The sequence below is a fragment of the Rhinoraja longicauda genome, chromosome 1, assembly GCF_053455715.1.
Source record: "Rhinoraja longicauda isolate Sanriku21f chromosome 1, sRhiLon1.1, whole genome shotgun sequence".
Classification (NCBI taxonomy): domain Eukaryota; kingdom Metazoa; phylum Chordata; class Chondrichthyes; order Rajiformes; family Arhynchobatidae; genus Rhinoraja; species Rhinoraja longicauda.
In genome coordinates, this window is record NC_135953.1 from 87,662,946 (window position 1) to 87,682,240 (window position 19,295).

At 45.5% G+C, this 19,295-nt stretch overlaps 1 protein-coding gene across 5 annotated transcripts in view; it reads right to left on the minus strand.

The window, feature by feature from the left end:
* The window catches only part of arhgap24 (Rho GTPase activating protein 24), a 406,341-nt gene that overhangs the window by 47,408 nt on the left and 339,638 nt on the right, over positions 1-19,295 (minus strand). The gene's annotated exons all lie outside the window — the stretch shown is intronic.

Here is a 19,295-nt window from a genome sequence, read left to right on the forward strand (position 1 = left end):
GGTAACGATAAGGTTGGAGGCTGTGGAGGGCAGACAGCCGGAAGTGATAAAATCAGACTTCCGGTCTGTGAGATTATGGCCTGGTTCTCATCTGTGGGATCGTAGTCCAAAGATAAGTAGGAGGGGGTGTCCGAGAGCTGGTGCCTGGATTCAGCACAGTAGAGGTCAGCTCGCCAGACTACCACGGCACCAAGTGCCGCCTCACCAACATCTTGTACAATGCAACATAATGTCTCAACCTCTATGCTCAAATCCCTGACTAATTAAGAGCTGCTTGCCGAAACACTTCTTCACCACACTATCTACCTGTGACGTCCACTATCTTTACCTCTTTACTTCTTCATCGTCTTTACTTCTAGCCTTTCTCATTTACTCCACCCGTCTGACAATCAACCCCCCTCACCAGTATCCACCTATCACTTGTAAAGCTTTGTCTTACTCCCACCCTTCTTTTCTAGCTTTTCCCCCTCACTCCAATCTGTCTGAGGTAGGGTCTCGACCCAAAATGTCACCTGTCCATTTCCTCCACAGATGCTGCCTGACCTGCTGAATTCCTCTAGCACTTTGTGTTTTACTGTACTGAATGATCATGTGTCACACGGAGGAATGATAAAATCCAACAGGCAGCATTTTGAAAGAACTGCAAAGGCAGAGATGGGATGGATGAATGGAATAGGGGCCATGTTCAAAAATTCAGGGAGAAAGGAATGAATGCAGGAAACTTTGTTTTGTTTTAAATACAAAAAGAATGGCATGTTAAATCTTTAGGTGTTTGGTTAGCCCGCAATTACAGAATGTTCTGTAACTCTGGGCATCGCAGTTCAGGACGGCTGGCAAGAGTCACTTCCATCTGCAGTCTGATTCTTAGCCCTTTGGAGTAGTGAATGTGGTTGGTGACCATGGGGGGTTGGCGTAGACGGGTGTGAAACATTCTAGATCAGGCACCTCTGTGAACACCCAAATGCAACACCACTGAATGGTTTTCGTTTGAATCTTTTGAGAATTCATTCATATGAGATGATAGTTGTCTCACTGCCAAACCTACTGATAAATCACTGAATGAATGGAAAGGAAGTTGAAAGACCAGCTTCTCCCCAATTCTTGAATACAAAAGTACCAAAGAGGAGGGGAGAAGCCTTTATTCACGATCAATCACTCAAGGCAGTCTATAGAGAGAAAGGCCAAGACCAGTGCCAACCAGACTCATGTATTCACCACAAGATGGATCAAAGCAAGTATAAATCAATCGCCTTACTAAGGCCAAGGTAGTATGATATATTATTATTCTTGGTCATGAGGAAGGGTTTGAAGTGCAGTAAGTGATTGCAGCTGTTGCTCTGTGCATTCACTTGCAATTTGTCAAATAAAGCAGCATAAGGGTTTGTATGTGGCCATATGCCTCAGAAGTATTCCAATCTGGATACTGAAGAGGTAGAGTAGAATATAAAGATCCATGATAACGATATAGATGGGAAGTCAAGAGTGAAGTACTATATGCCCTGGGATAGGAATGGTGAAACTGCCTCCTGTACTCTGACTTGTCGTTACTCATTGTTTGTCCAACAACGGTGAGATCATTGGTGAATTTAAAGATGGTGTTAGAGCTGTGAACAGCTACCCAGCAACAGGTATGGAGAGAATAAAGCACTGGACTGAACACGCAGCCGTAAGGTGTAAAGAAGTGTCTCGAGCCAAAACGTCACCCATGCCTTCTCTCCCAAGATGCTGCCTGTCCCGCTGAGTTACTCCAGCATTTTGCGTCTACCTTCGCCTAAAGGTGTGTCCCAGACTGGTGGTTTGGTTTAGTTTAGTTTGGTATAGAAATACAACGCGGTAAGAAGCCCTTTGGCCCACTGAGTCCAGGCCGACCAGCGATCCCCGTACATTAACACTATTCTACTCACACTTGGGACAATTTACAATTTTACCAAATCAATTAACCTACAAAGCTGTACGGTTTTGGAGTGTCGGAGGAAACCGGAACTCCAAGGGAAAATCTACGCAGGTCACGGAGAGAACGTACAAACTCCGTACAGACTGCACCCGTAGTCAGGATTGAACCCCGGTCTATGACTTTGTAAGGCAGCAACTCGACGGCTGCGCCTGATCGCCATTTTCTATCATTTCTGATTTTGTTTCATTTTTCCACCGTCTACAGATTTTATTTCTGATTTTCATTAAACCTCTCCTTGGTTGTTTTACAACTGCACAGAAGAAATTGTAAGCGGGTAAATAAGGTATTGAAGCCAGAGGCCTGGATCACAGTCTCAGCTCTTGAGGTTGCCTGAAGGGAATTTTGGCTGCCTTATAAAGGCAGCTGCGAGAAAACTTGTGCCTTCTTCTTAGTAGTCTAAGTGAGAGAGGAAAGATTTACAGGTCCACCACTGGTTTTCTGGCACCCTAGGTTCCAGAGCCTCTCTGGATAATCTGTTTTGCTGGACTAACAGAAGTCATATCCAAGTCCAAGAGGAGTCCAACGGTACCAGAACAGTCTGTCTCGACTGCCAGGGAGCTAAGATACCGGCCCACAAAGTTGGCCTCGGATGTCGTCTAAGGGAATGGATCTGCCGGCTTTAGCCGGGCCCGAGTTCCAGAGCCCCGGCTGAAGGGGGCAAACTCGACCCACTTATTGGCCACGGAAGTCGTCTATGCGAATGGATCTGCTTGGCTCTGGCCAGGCCGGAGTTCCAGAGCCCCGGCCGCAGAGCACGGAAGTCCCGATGAGGTCGAGATCGGCCGCCTTACCCTGTCTAGGCGCCAAATTTTCGAGGAGCATTCCAAGTGTGCTCTCGTGAGTTTGTCCGGCTTAAAGGAGGAGCCGGAAAATCGGTGGTGAACCTGTAATAGGAACCTGAGGGGCAACATTTTACACAGAGGGTGGTGGGTATATGGAACGAGCTGCCAGAGAAAGTTGTTGGGGCAGGTACAATGACAATATTTATAAACCATTTGGACAGGTACATGGATAGGAAAGGTTTAGAAGGGTACGGGCCAAACGCTGGGAAATGGGTCTGGCTTAGATGGGACATTTTGGTTGGCATGGACATGGTGGGCCAAGGGTTTGTTTCTGTGCTATATGACTCTACGACTGGTCGGTTGAGAAGAGAGGGCGGAGGATATGATTGTTTGCCAGGACGTTTGGCTGGCTTCTGTGCCACAGTAATCATGTGAGTAGACCTACCGTTAGTACTACAATGGAATGACCTCACTGGTAGAGCTGGTGCCAAAGGTCACCAGCGTGGCAGTTCCAGGATTTGCACCAGGAACAAAGGCGCTGGCTCCTGTATGTTCGCAAGGGGCAGAGGCACATCTTTACGCAAGAATAATGTTCGTCTAATGGATATTCAATTCTGTCTGGGAAAGCTGCCAAAAAATTGAAAACATGCCTCTTACAAAAAATGCAGACTGAGCTATCAAATGCCCGATGCCTTACAGTCTGTTGGCAGTTTCATCCTATTAACGTTCATTTACAGGCCACAACAGCACAATGAACATTGGATTCACTGAAAATTAATATACGGTTACCAGTGACATAACTGCACCAAAGGGATTTATCCAGCACAGATTAGAAGGCAATAAAATCTGCTGAAAGCAGAAAACAGCCAATCTGCAAAGACTGTGCCTAAATGCCAGAAACAAATACTCTTCGCCATGAGCCAGTATTATAACACTGCAGTGTGTTAGCAGCAATGCTGACTGATTGACTCAAAATATAAAGACACAGATCACGGAAACCTTCAGTCCACAGAGTGCACAAACTATCGAGCACCGATTAACACTGATCCCCTTTTCTACTTCCCTCTTCAATAAGCTACGGGTGAAGTCATGATCTCCAAACATACCTCACTCCAACCCTAAGACTTTCTATCACTATTTTCTCGGTAGCTGTTAGCTATAATGCCTCAGCGTTATTCTTCACTCTGGTATTTTTCTCCTTTGATAAGGCCCCGCACGGGAGATTGGTGACTAAAATTAGAGCACATGGTATTGGGGGTAGGGTGTTGACATGGATAGAAAATTGGTTGGCAGACAGGAAGCAAAGAATAGGAGTAAACGGGTCCTTTTCAGAATGGCAGGCAGTGGCGAGTGGAGTGCTGCAAGGCTCGGTGTTGGGGCCACAACTGTTTACCATATATATTAATGATTTGGAAGAGGGAATTAGAAGCAACACTAGCAAGTTTGCAGATGACACAAAGCTGGGTGGCAGTGTAAACTGAAGAGGATGTTAGGAGGTTGCAGGGTGACCTGGACAGGTTGAGTGAGTGGCAGATGCAGTATAATATAGATAAGTGTGAGGTTATCCACTTTGGCGGCAGAAGCAAGGAGGCAGATTATTATCTCAATGGAGTTAGGTTAGGTAAGGGGGAGATGCAGCGAGACCTGGGTGTCCTTCTACACCAGTCACTGAAAGTTAGCATGCAGGTACAGCAGGCAGTGAAGAAAGCTAATGGCATGTTGGCCTTCATAACAAGAGGATTTCAGTATAGGAGTAAAGAGGTTCTTCTGCAGTTGTATAGGGCACTGGTAAGACCACATCTGGAGTATTGTGTACAGTTTTGGTCTCCTAATTTGAGGAAGGACGTCCTTGCAATTGAGGCAGTGCAGCGTAGGTTCACGAGATTGATCCCTGGGATGGCGGGACTGACATATGAGGAAAGATTGAAAAGACTAGGCTTGTATTCATTGGAGTTTAGAAGGATGAGAGGGAATCTTATAGAAACATATAAAATTATAAAAGGACTTGACAAGCTAGATGCAGGAAAAATGTTCCCAATGTTGGGCGAGTCCAGAACTAGGGGCCACAGTCTTAGAATAAAGGGGAGGCCATTTAAAACTGAGGTGAGAAAAAAAAATGTAACCAAAGAGTTGTGAATTTGTGGAATTCTCTGCCACAGAGGACAGTGGAAGCCAAATCACTGGATGGATTTAAGAGAGTTATATAGAGCTCTAGGGGCTAGTGGAATCAAGGGATATGGGGAGAAGGCAGGCACGGGTTATTGATTGGGGACGATCAGCCATGATCACAATGAATGGCTGTGCTGGCTCGAAGGGCCGAATGGCCTCCTCCTGCACCTATTTTCTATGTTTCTATGTTTCCTTGCACTACCTGTGTCTGGCTAGATTGCACTCATGTACAGTATGAATTGAATGGACAGCACACAAAGAAAGTTTTCCCCAATGTATCTCGGTACGTGATAAAAAGAAACCAATACATTCTCATCAACTGCCCTCAGGTTATATCCCCCACCCATGCATTCGGGTCAATATATACCAGTCAATGAACTTACCAACCCACACATTTTTGGAAACTGGAGCACCCAGAAGAAACCCATGCAATTACAGGGAGAATGTGGACACTCCACACAGAGAGCACTGGAGGTCTGGATTGACCCAGGCTGAAGCTATGAAGCTGCAGCTCCACTAGCTGCACCACTGGACTGCCCCAACCAGTGTTGATGGCTGGAGAACAGGGGTGTGTGACTGGAAATGGAGACAATGGGTTCAATCTCCCAGCACCAAGTGCAGGAGTAACTCAGCGGGTCAGGCAGCATTTCTGGAGGACATGGAATAGATGATGTTTTAGGTCCCATTTCTGCTTTTTTTTAAAACCGGCATTTGCAGTCACTGGCTCCTTCCAACGTTTAGTTTGGTGAGGCTATCTGACAATTTAGAGGAGATGCAAAGAACTGCAGATGCTGGTTCACACAAAATGACACAAAGTAACTCAATGTGTGAGGAAGCATCTCTGGAGAACAGAGATAGATGGTTTTGGGTTTTGGGTGGGGGAGGGTTGGAGAAAGCTGGGAGGGAGGACAGGACAGAGCCTGGCAAGTGATAGATGGATACAGGTGAGGGGGGAACCTGTAGAGTTGCTGCCTTACAGCGCCAGAGGACCGGGTTCAATCATGAAAACGGGTTGAGTTTGTACGTTCTCCCTGTAGCCTCATGAGTATTCTCCGAGCACTCCGGTTTCCTCCCACACTATAAAGCCGTGCAGGTTTGTAGGTTAATTGGCTTCTATAAATTCTCCCTAATGTGTAGGTTAGTGCTCCTGTGTGGAGTGATCCTTGATCTGCGTGGACTCGGTGGGCCTGTTTCCACGCTATATCTCTAAAATCTAAAGATGGTTGGACAAAGGCCAGAGTTGAAAAGACACAGTGTGAGATAAGGATAGAAGAGATACAAAATTGTGAAGCCAGAGGAAGGAATATAGGTGGAAGAGGATGGGGACAGGGGGAGGGGAAACGGAGAAAGGGATGCAAATCCAGGTATGCACAGGGCAGAGAAGAGGAAGGAAGGGAAAAAAAAGAGGTGGGATTTGTTTGTAGGTTAGTTAACTAAAATTGGAGAATTCAATGTGCATACCATTAGGTTCTAAGCTACCCAAGGAGAATATGAGGTGCTATTCCTCTAGTTTGTGTGTGTATTACTCTGGCAATGGAGGAGGCTCAGGACAGAAAGAGCAGGATGGGAATGGGAAGTTGTGTTAAAATGGTTAGCAACCGGGAGATCCAGTTGGCCTTGATGGATCCAGTTGGCCTTGGCCAGGGAGAGAGGGAGCAAGAGCACAACAATGGGACACAGAGGAGATGCAGGTAAGGGATCCATCTATGACACCAGGGGAGAAACCACGTTTACTAAAGAAAGAATCATCTTGCATGTCCTACAATGGAAAGCCTCATCTTGGGAGCAGATGCCATGAGACGGAAAATTTGAGACTTGGGAATAGCATCATTGCAAGAAGCAGGTTGGGAGGAGTAGTAGTCCAGATAACTGTGGGTGGCATGTAGGCTTGCAGTGGACATCAGCAGATAGTCTGTTCCGGATGATAGGGACGGAGAGATCAAGAAAGGAGAGAGAGATCATAGTCATAGAGTCGTAGAGCATGGAAACAGGCACTTCGGCCCAACTTGCCCATGCCGACCATCATGCCTCATCTACACTAATCCCACCTGCCCGCGCTTGGCCCATAACCCTCGAAACCTATCTTATCCATGTACCTGTCCAAATGTCCCTTAAACATTATGATATTACCTGCTTCAAGTACCTCCTCCGGCAGCTCATTCCATATACCCACCAACCTTTGTGTGAAAAAGGTATGCCTCAGGTGCCTATTACATCTTTCCCCTCTCACCTTAAACCTAAGGTTTCCCGATTCCCCTGCTCTGAAGAAAATACTTTGTGCATTTACCTGATCTATTCTTCTCATGAACGTACACCTCTATAAGATCACCCCTCATCCTCCCGCACATCAAGGAATAAAGTCCTAGCCTGCTTGACCTCTCAGGCCCTTGAGTACTTCCATCAACCATCCCTCAGGCCACCCGCCCAACTGATCAAAATCCTGTTGCAATTTTTGACAACCATCTTTACTACCTGCAATGCAACCCACTTTAGTGTCATCTGCAAACTTGCTCCATGCCTTGTACATTCTCATCCAAATTATTGATATAGATGACAAACAGCAATGGGCCCAGCACCGAACTGAGGCCTCCAGTCCAAAAAGCATCCTTCCACTATCACCCTTTGCTTCATTCCACTAAGCAATTTGCTATCCAGTCAACTAGCTCTTCTGGATCCCATGCGATCTAATTTTTCAGAGCAGCTCACCATGCAGAACCTTGACAAATTGTCAAGATATCAGAGATATTCCAGGTAAATCTAAGGGCAGGGTACAAGTTAGTGGTGAAGTTAATGAAACCAATGAGTCTACACCTCTCACCCCTTCTTTGATCTCTGTCTCCACCCCCCCCCCCCACCCTTACCCACATGCCCTTCCACCTATATTCTGCCCATAACTTCAATCCACAACTCTTCTATCCTTATCTCACACTTTTTACATAGAAACATAGAAAATAGGTGCAGGAGGAGGCCATTTGGCCCTTCGAGCCAGCACTGCCATTCATTGAAGGGCCATTTGGCCCTTCGAGCCAGCACTGCCATTCATGGCTGATCATCCACAATCAGTAACCTATGCCTGCCATCTCCCCATATCCTTTGATTCCACTAGCCCCTAGAGCTCTATCTAACTCTCTTTTAAATTCATCCAGTGAAATGGCCTCCACTGCCTTCTGTGGCAGAGAATTCCACAAATTCACAACTCTCTGGGAGAAAAAGTTTTTTCTCACCTCAGTTTTTAATTACCTTCCCTTTATTCTTAGTCTGTAGCTCCTGGTTCTGGACTCCCCCAACATTGGGAACATGTTTCCTGCATCTACTGTGTCCAATCCCTTAATAATTTTATATGTTTCTATAAGATCATGTTTCGATAAGATTTTTCCTGCATCTAGCTTGTCCAGTCCTTTCATAATTTTATATGTCTCTATAAGATCTCCTCACGTCCTTCTAAATTCCAGTGAATACAAGCCCAGTCTTTCCAATCTTTCCTCATATGACAGTCCCGCCATCCCGGGAATTAACCTCGTGAACCTACGCTGCACTGCCTCAATAGCAAGGATGTCCTTCCTCAAATTAGGAGACCAAAACTGCACACAATACTCCAGATGTGGTCTCACCAGGACTCTACACAACTGCAGAAGGACCTCTTTTTCCTATCCTCAATTCGTCTCGTTATGAAGGCCTCTTCATCATTTTGTCTTTTCATCTCTGGCCTTTGTACACCAATCTGCCTATCAACACCTCTCCCCCCCCCTCATCTGCATCCATCCATCACTCACCTGCCTTTGTCCTGCCCCCACCTCTCTTCCAGCTTTCTCTCCCCTCCACCATAATCAGTCTGAGGAAAGATCCCGACCCAAGTGTCACCTATCCATGTCCTTCAGAGATGTTGCCTGACCTGCTGAATTACTGCAGCACTTTGTGACAATTTAGAGGCGTGGATGGGTTGAGATGAGGAATGTAGTAACATTGAACTGGGCATTGTCAGTATACAAGTTGAAATTCTTGCTTAATTTTGGATGAAATTGCTAAGGGGCAGTATGCGGATGGAATGAGGAAGAGTCAAACATAAATCCTAGGAACCACAAATTTCTGAACAAGTGAAATACAAACGAAATGTGAAAACATCCGCAATCTTTCATCAGTTAGCAAGTCCTTAGCAGTCCTTTTAATATTATAACTTGAGCAATTTTGGGCCCCATATCTGAGGAAAGGTGTGCTGGCGCTGGAGAGGGTCCAGAGGAGGTTTAAGAGAATGATCTCAGGAATGCTTGGGTTAACATATGATGAGCGTTTGACGGCACTGGGCCCGTACTGAAGGATGAGGGGGTACCTCATTGAAACTTACCAAATAGTGAAAGGCTTGGATAGAGTGGATGTGGAGAGGATGTTTCCACCAATGGGAGAGTCTAGGACCAGAGGCCACAGCCTCAGAGTAAAAGGATGTACCTTTAGGGAAGAGATGAGGAGGAATTTCTTAAGTCAGAGGGTGATGAATCTGTGAAATTCATTACCACAGAATGTTGTGGAGGCCAAGTCGATGGATATTTTTAAGGCAGTGATTGATACATTCTTGATTAGTTTGGGTGTCAGGGATTATGTGGAGAAAACAGGAGAACGGAGTTGAGAGGGAAAGATAAATCAGCCATGATTGAATGGTGTCGCAGACTTGATGGGCAGAATGGCCTAATTCTGCTTCTACCACTAAAAACATGAACTTATTTTCAATGCACCATCAACAAATAACTGAAATGCTTTAAAAATTGAATCCCCGAGCCTTTCTCATTCATTTTCTACGTCAAGTTGTAGTCCATGATCTTCAGCAGTTATTTGTTCACTCTTTTTAGGACACTTGTTTTTACGCGAATAATGAAAAAAAATATATTCAATGTGATTTTTAAGTGTTCCTTGCACCTACCCAAGGAAATTGAAAACATTTCATTTTTCTACTGCTTTTGTGCCATTTCTGCAGTCTCTGTTTCAAATGATGATGAATCTCTCACAATCAAGTGCTAATTGGCATCCGTCGTTCACTGAAGTGACACCACCACCTTTACTCTTGCCTTCACTACAGGCTCTGACTTTATTTAAAACGTGTGATTTACACCAGCAATGCCATCGTGACAGGACAGCATTGCAGATTTCTGTTCCTTCCTTGCCCTCCTCTCAAGTGGTAACGAGCTGTTACAAGGAACATATTGAGAAAGGTGAAGAAGCCTGCAGGCGCACAATATTAACGCCATGTCACCTCTCTTTGTGCAATGGCATGACTGGTAAACGTGGAAAGAATACTTTAGATTCTCCCTGCTGCTTTATTAATCTTTCTTAGCTCTCAAGTTATTTCTCACGGAAGGTTTGGTCTACAATAGCCTTAGCTTCCTATATTTAAAAAAAAAATTGGTGGGCACTATTGAATCTGCAAAAGGATAGTGAATGCCACAATATTTAAATATTATTGGTGAAAATGGGGCAAGTGAGAAAAATGCACAAAATGCATTTTCCACCTACATTCCAAAAGTCATTCATCCTGACTATTAGTTGCATACTGCAACCCAAATCATATGGGGAGGGTTACATAATACTTCAAGCTTGCAAATCTGCCCCAGTTTATGAGTAATGTTAACACACAATCTGCGCTCCACAGTCATATCATTGTTTCACTGCACTTCAACGATTGTAATGAGAGCACTATTCAATCTACAGAGGATTGTCAGAACTGACTGGCTGGTTTACAGTAGTTACAAAATCCTAAAATGAGTTACACTTCCTCATAAACCACGTTAGAAAAAGCTCAGTGAATTGGTTAATAAAAGCAGTCTGAACATTCGTTGAATGTTTTCATGCATGACTGTGTTTCTAATAGCGCTGAACCTGGGGCCCAGCTGCCGGGCTGGATCCTGATTGGACCCAACTTTTTATGTGTTGGCTTTTGTTCAGGCTAAGTATGTGAAGAATTATAAGTCACCGGGCTCTGACTGACTTGGGTTGGCTCAGACCTACCCAGTAATTTAATGCGTCGTGAAATAAGGTCCCGACACAAAATATCATCTGTCCATTTCCCTCCACAGATGCTGCCTGATCTACTGAGTTCTTCCAGCAGTTTGTTTTCTCAACTTCAGCAAGTGTTCTCCTGCTTGTAGGACTTTGGGTTCATTTTTTGCACAAGCATTGGGATTGTTACTTTATTGATTTTTTGTTCATACTATATAATCGATGGGTATTGTGTTACAGGCCTATTTAGTTTAGAAACATAGAACATAGAAAATAGGTGCAGGAGTAGGCCATTCGGCCCTTCGAGCCTGCACCGCCAATCAATATGATCATGGCTGATCATCCAGCTCAGTAGCCTGTACCTGCCTTCTCTCCATACCCCCTGATCCCTTTAGCCACAAGGACCACATCTAACTCCATCTTAAATATAGCCAATGAACTGGCCTCAACTACCTTCTGTGGCAGAGAATTCCACACACTCACCATTCTCTGTGTGAAGAAACGTTTTCTCATCTCGGTCCTAAAAGACTTCCCCCTTATCCTTAAGCTGTAACCCCTGGTTCTGGACTTCCCCAACATCGGGAACAATCTTCCCGCATCTAGCCTCTCCAACCCCTTAAGAATTTTATATGTTTCAATAAGATCCCCCCTCAGTCTTCTAAATTCCAGTGAGTATAAGCCTAGTCTATCCAGTCTTTCTTCATATGAAAGTCCTGCCATCCCAGGGATCAATCTGGTGAACCTTCTCTGTACCTCCTCTAAGGCTAGAATGTCTTTCCTCAGATTAGGAGACCAAAACTGTACACAATACTCCAGGTGCGGTCTCACCAAGGCCCTGTACAACTGCAGCAGAACCTCCCTGCTCCTATACTCAAACCTCTTGCTATGAATGCCAACATACCATTCGGTTTCTTCACTGCCTGCTGCACCTGCACGCTTGCTTTCAATGACTGGTGCACCATGACACCCAGGTCACGTTGCACCTCCCCTTTTCCTAATTGGCCACCATTCAGGTAATACTCTGCTTTCCTGTTCTTGCCGCCAAAGTGGATAACCTCACATTTATCCACATTATATTGCATCTGCCATGCATTTGCCCACTCGCCTAATCTATCCAAGTCACTCTGCAGCCTCCTAGCATCCTCCTCACAGCTAACACTGCCACCCAGCTTCGTGTCATCCGCAAACTTAGAGATATTGCATTCAATTCCCTCGTCCAAATCATTAATATATATTGTAAATAACTGGGGTCCCAGCACTGAGCTTTGCGGTACCCCACTAGTCACTGCCTGCCATTCCGAAAAGGACCCGTTTATTCCTACTCTTTGCTTTCTGTCCGCCAACCAATTCTCTATCCACCTCAACACTAAACCCCCAATACCGTGTGCTTTAAGTTTGTACACCAATCTCCTATGTGGGACCTTGTCGAAGGCCTGCTGAACGTCCAGATATAATACATCGACTGGTTCTCTCTTATCCACTCTACTAGTTACATCCTCGAAAAATTCTATAAGATTCGTCAGGCATGATTTGCCTTTCATAAATCCATGCTGACTTTGTCCGATGATTTCACCACTTTCCAAATGTGATGCTATCACATCTTTAATAACTGACTCTAGCATTTTCCCCACTACCGATGTTAGGCTAACTGGTCTATAATTCCCCGTTTTCGCTCCCCCTCCCTTTTTAAAAAGTGGGGTTACATTAGCTACCCTCCAATCCTCAGAAACTACTCCAGAATCTAAAGAGTTTTGAAAAATTATCACTAATGCATCTACTATTTCTGAGGCTACTTCCTTAAGCACTCTGGGATGCAGCCTATCTGGCCCTGGGGATTTATCGGCCTTTAATCCATTTAATTTACCTAACACCACTTCCCGACTAACCTGGATTACCCTCAGTTCCTCCATCTCGTTAGACCCCCGGTCCCCTGCTATTTCCAGCAGATTGTTTATGTCTTCCCTAGTGAAGACAGAACCATAGTAGTTGTTCAATTGGTCTGCCATCTCCTAGTTCAGTTTAGAGATACAGTGTGGAAACAGGAACTTCGGCCCACCAAGTCTGCCTTGACCAGCGATCCCCATACACGAACACTATCCTACACACTCCAGGGACAATTCACAATTTTACCAAGCCAATTAGCCTACAGACAGACCTGTACATCTTTGGAGTGTGGAAGGAAACCAGAGCTCCCGTAGGAAACCCACGCAGGTCACAGGGAGAATGCTCAAACTTCATACAGACAGCACCCGTAGCCACGATCAAACCCTGGTCTCTGGCACTGTAAGGCAACTCTACTGCTGTGCCACCATGCTACCTGTTATGCTGCTGCATGTAAGAATTTCATTGTTCAGTTGTCAGTACATATAACAATTAAACACTCTTGATCTTGACTCTGTCAGATGGAGTGGGCACATAGTTCGGTTGAGTGGGAATGGCCATGAAAATAATGTCTTCGGGGTCAAATCGGTTTTAAATTGGCTGTAATCACATTGAGGTTTAATTTTATGTTGAATCCAATATTTTGCCAGTTCACGATTACGAATTTGAGTTTTAAAATGGCTGCTTAAAAAGTTAGATGGGTCTTTAGCTTCATAGCTCATCTGGAGGACAGTTCTTATGTGAGCTTCACTCCCTCTTTGCTGGATTAGACTGATAGTACTGATTCAATGCTCAATTTATTAAACCCCATTAAATCTAACTGACTACCAATAGAAACCAAAGGCTGAATAGCTTAGAATGGAAGGACATTTACTCCTCAACGTTGTGAATGGTTGCTTGAAGTATCACATCTTGCTGATCTGTGGAGTTTGGACTTTTCCGTTTTAATTAAAAATAACAGAAAAAACAAAGCCAATTTGAAAATATTGGTTTTGATTTATTTCACCTATCAATTTTGTGCCAAGATAAATGATGACCATGTACATTTTTCTTTCAGAATGTTATCTATGTTTTATGAGACACATTAGCAGGCTAACCCTGTTTGTGTGACAACTGATCAGTGACCATTTAATGATGTGAAGTTCAAGGAGAAATGGGGTAGAAATCCAGCAGTGAATGTGGTTAAATGAAAGGAACAAAAATTATAGTCATAGAGTAAAACACAGAACTCTTTGGCCCATGCTGACCATTAAGCACCCAAAAACTGAATGGGTCAGGCAGCATCTGCGGAGGCAGGTGGAAGGACTACCTTTCGAGTTCTGTAGCAGACGAGCAGCAGAAACCTTTGCGTAGATGTACAATAAAACGGAGCCAGTTTTATGAATATCACTTTGCCTAGAACACAGAACGATACAGGATAGGAATCATCGCATACAACACATAATCCTATGACATTTTCACCATCTCCAATGGGATCCCAACACTAGTCATACCTTCCCATCTCCGCCCCTTCCTGCCTTCTGCAGAGACCGTTCCCTCTGCAACTCCCTGGTTAACTCATCCCTTCCCACCCAAACCACCCCCTCTCCACGTACTGCAACCGCAGGAGATGCAACAGCTATCCCTATACCTCCTCCCTCGACTAAGTCCAGGGACCCCGACAGCTCTTTCAGGCCCCCAAACGCTGGAGAGGGAGAGATGAAAGAAGGAAATGTCAGGCAAGCTGATTCAGTGTGATGCTTGCAGGATGTGGGACGTCAAGGACACTGCTGGTGCCTCTGGCTGCTACAAGTGCGAGAAGTGTATCCAGGTACAGCTCCTGAAGGACCATGTTGGGGAACTGGAGAAGCAAGTGGGTGACCTCAGGTTCGTCCGAGAAACTGAGTCGTTCCTGGATAAGTCCGACAGTGAGATTGTTACACCGAAGGTACTGGAAGAGAGAAGGTGGGTGACGGTGAGAAATGGAAGGAAACAAGGAGTGCAAAGGTCCCCGGATGTTGTGCCTCTTGAGAACAGGTTCACCCACTTGGAAGCTGTCGGGGAAGAAGACGTCACCACACTGAGCGGCAGACTGGCTTGCGAAGCAAAAAGTGCTGTTGAGCCAAAACCAAAGAGGCCGACATCAGGCAACGCCGTGGTAGTAGGAGACTCCATTGTGAGAGGTACGGACAGGGGTTTCTGCGACAACAGACGGGATTCGAGGATGGTGTGCTGCCTCTCTGGTGCCAGGATCCAGGATGTCACGGACAGAGTGCAGGAAATCCTCAAGGGCCAAGGTGAACAGCCGGAAGTGGTAGTGCATGTTGGCACAAACGATGTCGGAAAGAAGGGGATGAATATTCTGCAGCGTGACTTTAGAGAGCTCGGAAAAATGCTGAAAAGCAGGACCTCCAGAGTGGTTATCTCCGGTTTGCTTCCAGTTCCTCGTGCTGGCGAGAGCAGGAACAGGGAGATTCAGGACCTGAATGTGTGGCTGAGGAAATGGTGCAGGGGGCAGGGATTTAGATTCTTAGATCACTGGGATCTGTTTTGGGGTAAGGGGGAATTGTACAAAAGGGATGGACTGCACCTTAACAAGTGGGGGACCAGCATTCTGGCAGGCAGGTTTGCCACTGTTTCACGGGTGGTTTTAAACTAAATGGGGGAGGGGTTTCAAATGAGATCTTCAAGGATGGAGTTAAAAGGAAAGAGAGTAAAGGGATAGTTAATGATCCTAGAATTAACGGGAAAGAAAGCTCACAAAGGTATAGAGTATGGCCAAGTGTAATAGGGATCGATGTGAAGGGTGAGATGAGTAAGGAATTAAAAGTATTATATATGAATGCGCGAAGTATAAGAAGTAAAGTAGATGAGCTTGAGGCTCAGTTAGAGGTTGGTAGATATGACATTGTGGGGATTACAGATTTTTTAGATTTTAGATTTAGAGATACAGCGCAGATACAGGCCCTTCGGCCCACCGGGTCCGTGCCGCCCAGCGATCCCCGCAAACTAACACTATCCTGGGACAATTTTTACATTTGCCCAGCCAATTAACCTACATACCTGTACGTCTTTGGAGTGTGGGAGGAAACCGAAGATCTCGGAGAAAACCCACGCAGGTCACGGAAGCAAAGAGTAGGAGTAAACGGGTCCTTTTCAGAATGGCAGGCAGTGGCGTGTGGAGTGCCGCAAGGCTCGGTGTTGGGGCCGCAACTGTTTGCCATATATATTAATGATTTGGAAGAGGGAATTAGAAGCAACACTAGCAAGTTTGCAGATTACACAAAGCTGGGTGGCAGTGTAAACTGTGAAGAGGGTGTTAGGAGGTTGCAGGGTGACTTGGACAGGTTGAGTGAGTGGGCAGATGCGTGGCAGATGCAGTATAATATAGATAAATGTGTGGTTATCCACTTTGGCGGCAAAAACAAGGAGGCAGATTATTATCTCAACGGTGTTAGGTTACGTAAGGGGGACGAGACCTGAGTGTCCATGTACACCAGTCACTGAAAGTTGGCGTGCAGGTACAGCAGGCAGTGAAGAAAGCTAATGGCATGTTGGCCTTCATAACGAGAGGATTTCAGTATAGGAGTAAAGAGGTTCTTCTGCAGTTGTACAGGGCCCTGGTAAGACCACATCTGGAGTATTGTGTACAGTTTTGATCTCCTAATTTGAGGAAGGACATCCTTGTAATTGAGGTAGTGCAGCGTAGGTTCACGAGATTGATCCCTGGGATGGCGGGACTGTCATATGAGGAAAGATTGAAAAGACTAGGCTTGTATTCACTGGAGTTTAGAAGGATGAGTGGGGATCTTATAGAGATATATAAAATTATAAAAGGACTGGACAAGCTAGATACAGGAAAAATGTTCCCAATGTTGGGCGAGTCCAGAACCAGGGGTCACAGTCTTAGAATAAAGTGGAGGCCATTTAAAACTGAGGTGAGAAGAAACTTTTTCACCCAGAGAGTTGTGAATTTGTGGAATTCTCTGCCACAGATGGCAGTGGAGGCCAAATCACTGGATGGATTTAAGAGAGAGTTAGATAGAGCTCTTGGGGCTAGTGGAATCAAGGGATATGGGGAGAAGGCAGGTATGGGTTATTGATTGGGGACGATCAGCCATGATCACAATGAATGGCGTTGCTGGCTCGAAGGGCCGAATGGCCTCCTCCTGCACCTATTTTCTATGTTTCTTATACATCGGCAAGACCAAACGCAGACTGGGCAATTGTTTCGCTGAACACCTTCGCTTAGTCTGCCTGGACCTATCTGATCTCCCGGTGGCCAAACACTTTAATTCCCCTTCCCATTCCCACATTGACCTTTCAATGGCCTCCTCCATTGTCAGAGTGAGGCGAAACACAATTGGAGGAACAGCATCTCATATCTCACTTGGGCAGTTTACAACCCAACTTCAATTAGCCCTGCATTCCCTCTTTCTCCAACCCTCCCCCACCCAAGTTGCATCAGCTTCTCATTCTCACCTAGCAAACAACTAACAATGGCCTGTTTCCTTTATCATTGTTACTTTTTGCATATCTTTCATTAATTTGTTCTATATCTCTCCACATCACTGTCCAAATCTCTTGTTTCCCTTTCCCCTGACTTTCAGTCTGAAGAAGGGTCTCAACCTGAAAAGTCACCCATTCCTTCTCTCCAGAGATGCTGCCTGTATCGCTGAGTTTCTCCAGCATTTTGTGTCTATCCGGTTTAAACCAGCATCTGCAGTTCATGGGTTATGCTCGAGAATGAATAGGAACAGGCCCTTCGGCCCATAATAGGCCCACTTGCTGATCATGATGTCAGGTTAAACTAACCACCTCTGCCTGCACATGATCCATATCCCTCCATTCCCTGCATAACCATGAGCCTATCTAAGAGCCTGCTAAATGCCACTATCCTGTCTGCCTCTACCACCAGTCCTAACAGGGCATTCTAGGCTGTACATGACTGCTGTAAAAAACTCAGGAAAGCAACCGTGAAATCTTCAGTACATGGGAATGTGCACTGAAGAGGAATTGTGCTGGAGACTTGGGCCGATTTCGAAGAGGGTCATGGAGGACTTGATCCACTTAAGCCAGGACTTATGCCCACAGTGTGCAGGGCAATAACCATGAGTTATTTCAATGGCGGGTAAAAATGAGGAACTCAGAATCAAGAACTACCATGACAGGAGTTCTGTTGGTGCCGGTTCTCATTGGAAATGTTGCTTTAAGCAGTGGGGCTATTTGGTGATTGCAACATTTCCTAATGGTACTGATAGGGAGATGGACGTCGGAGGTGGGATTCCAGGTGTCTAGGACTTCAGAATGGTTGAGGCCATCCGAAACCCCTAAACAAATTAGAAGACAATTTTCAGATGGCCAATGGCCATCCCGAGTTCCTGTTGAATGCCATTGCAATGTTCCTCCCCCTTCCCACATCGAACTGTTCATCCTCGGCCTTCTCCGCTGCCAGGTGAGACCCAATGCAAACTGGAAGAACAAAACCTCAGGTGAACACTGATTTCTCCAGTATCAGGTAAACCTTACCCTGAGAGCCCTTCTGACCCAACCCTATTCCTGCCATTTTTGTTCCCTTTCCTTCCTCCTGTTTCCATCCACCAACAACCAGCACAATTTACCCATCAGATTCCCTCCCACATCTGCCCTTCATCTCTCCCTTGCTGGTTCTCATTTTCATCTTCCTTACTTATTTGTTTCTAGCACTTGCAGACGTTTTGTCCCAACGCATCACCTTGGAGCCTCTTTAGTTAGGGTTAGTTTAGAGATACAGCATGGAAACAGGCCCTTTGGCTTACCAAGTCCATGCTGACCAGCGTTTCCCGCACATCAACACTACCCGACACACACTAGGGACAATTTTACATTTACACCAAGCCAATTAACCTACAAACCAGTACGTCTTTGGAGTGTGGAAGGAAACCGAAGATCTCAGAAAAAACCCATACAGGTCACGGGGAGAACGTACAAACTCAGGACCGAGAGCACCCATAGTCAGGATCAAACTGGGTCTCTGTTTCCACTTTCACCCTCCATCCCACCACTTGGCTCTATCTGCCTCTCTGGTTTACCTTCTTTTCCCTTTTCTGCATTCACTTATCACTCACCTACCTCTGCCTTCCTACTCCACCCACTGACCCTCAACTGACGCCCTCTGCACATCATTGCCACTTCTCTCCAGTCCACCAATCACCTCCAGCCCTTGTGAACTTGTCTCATCCCGCCCTTCTCTTCTTTGCCAGCCCCCTCCACTCTCAATCCTGATGTAGGGTCTTGACTGAAAATGCTGACAATTCCTTTCCCTCCATAGATGTTACTTGACCTGCTGAGTTCTGACAGCAATTTGTATTTTGCTCTAAATTACAGCATCGGCAGTTTATTTTGTTTGAAGATACCTGATCTATCACCAATGATGATTAACTTCAGACGGACAGTGGACTGAGGTACAATTTCCCACAGTGACTACTCTTGCCAGATGAAGCCATTGCACCTTCTAACCACTTACAGGTCTCAAGTTTATGGCTTAGCACTTCAGAAACATATAC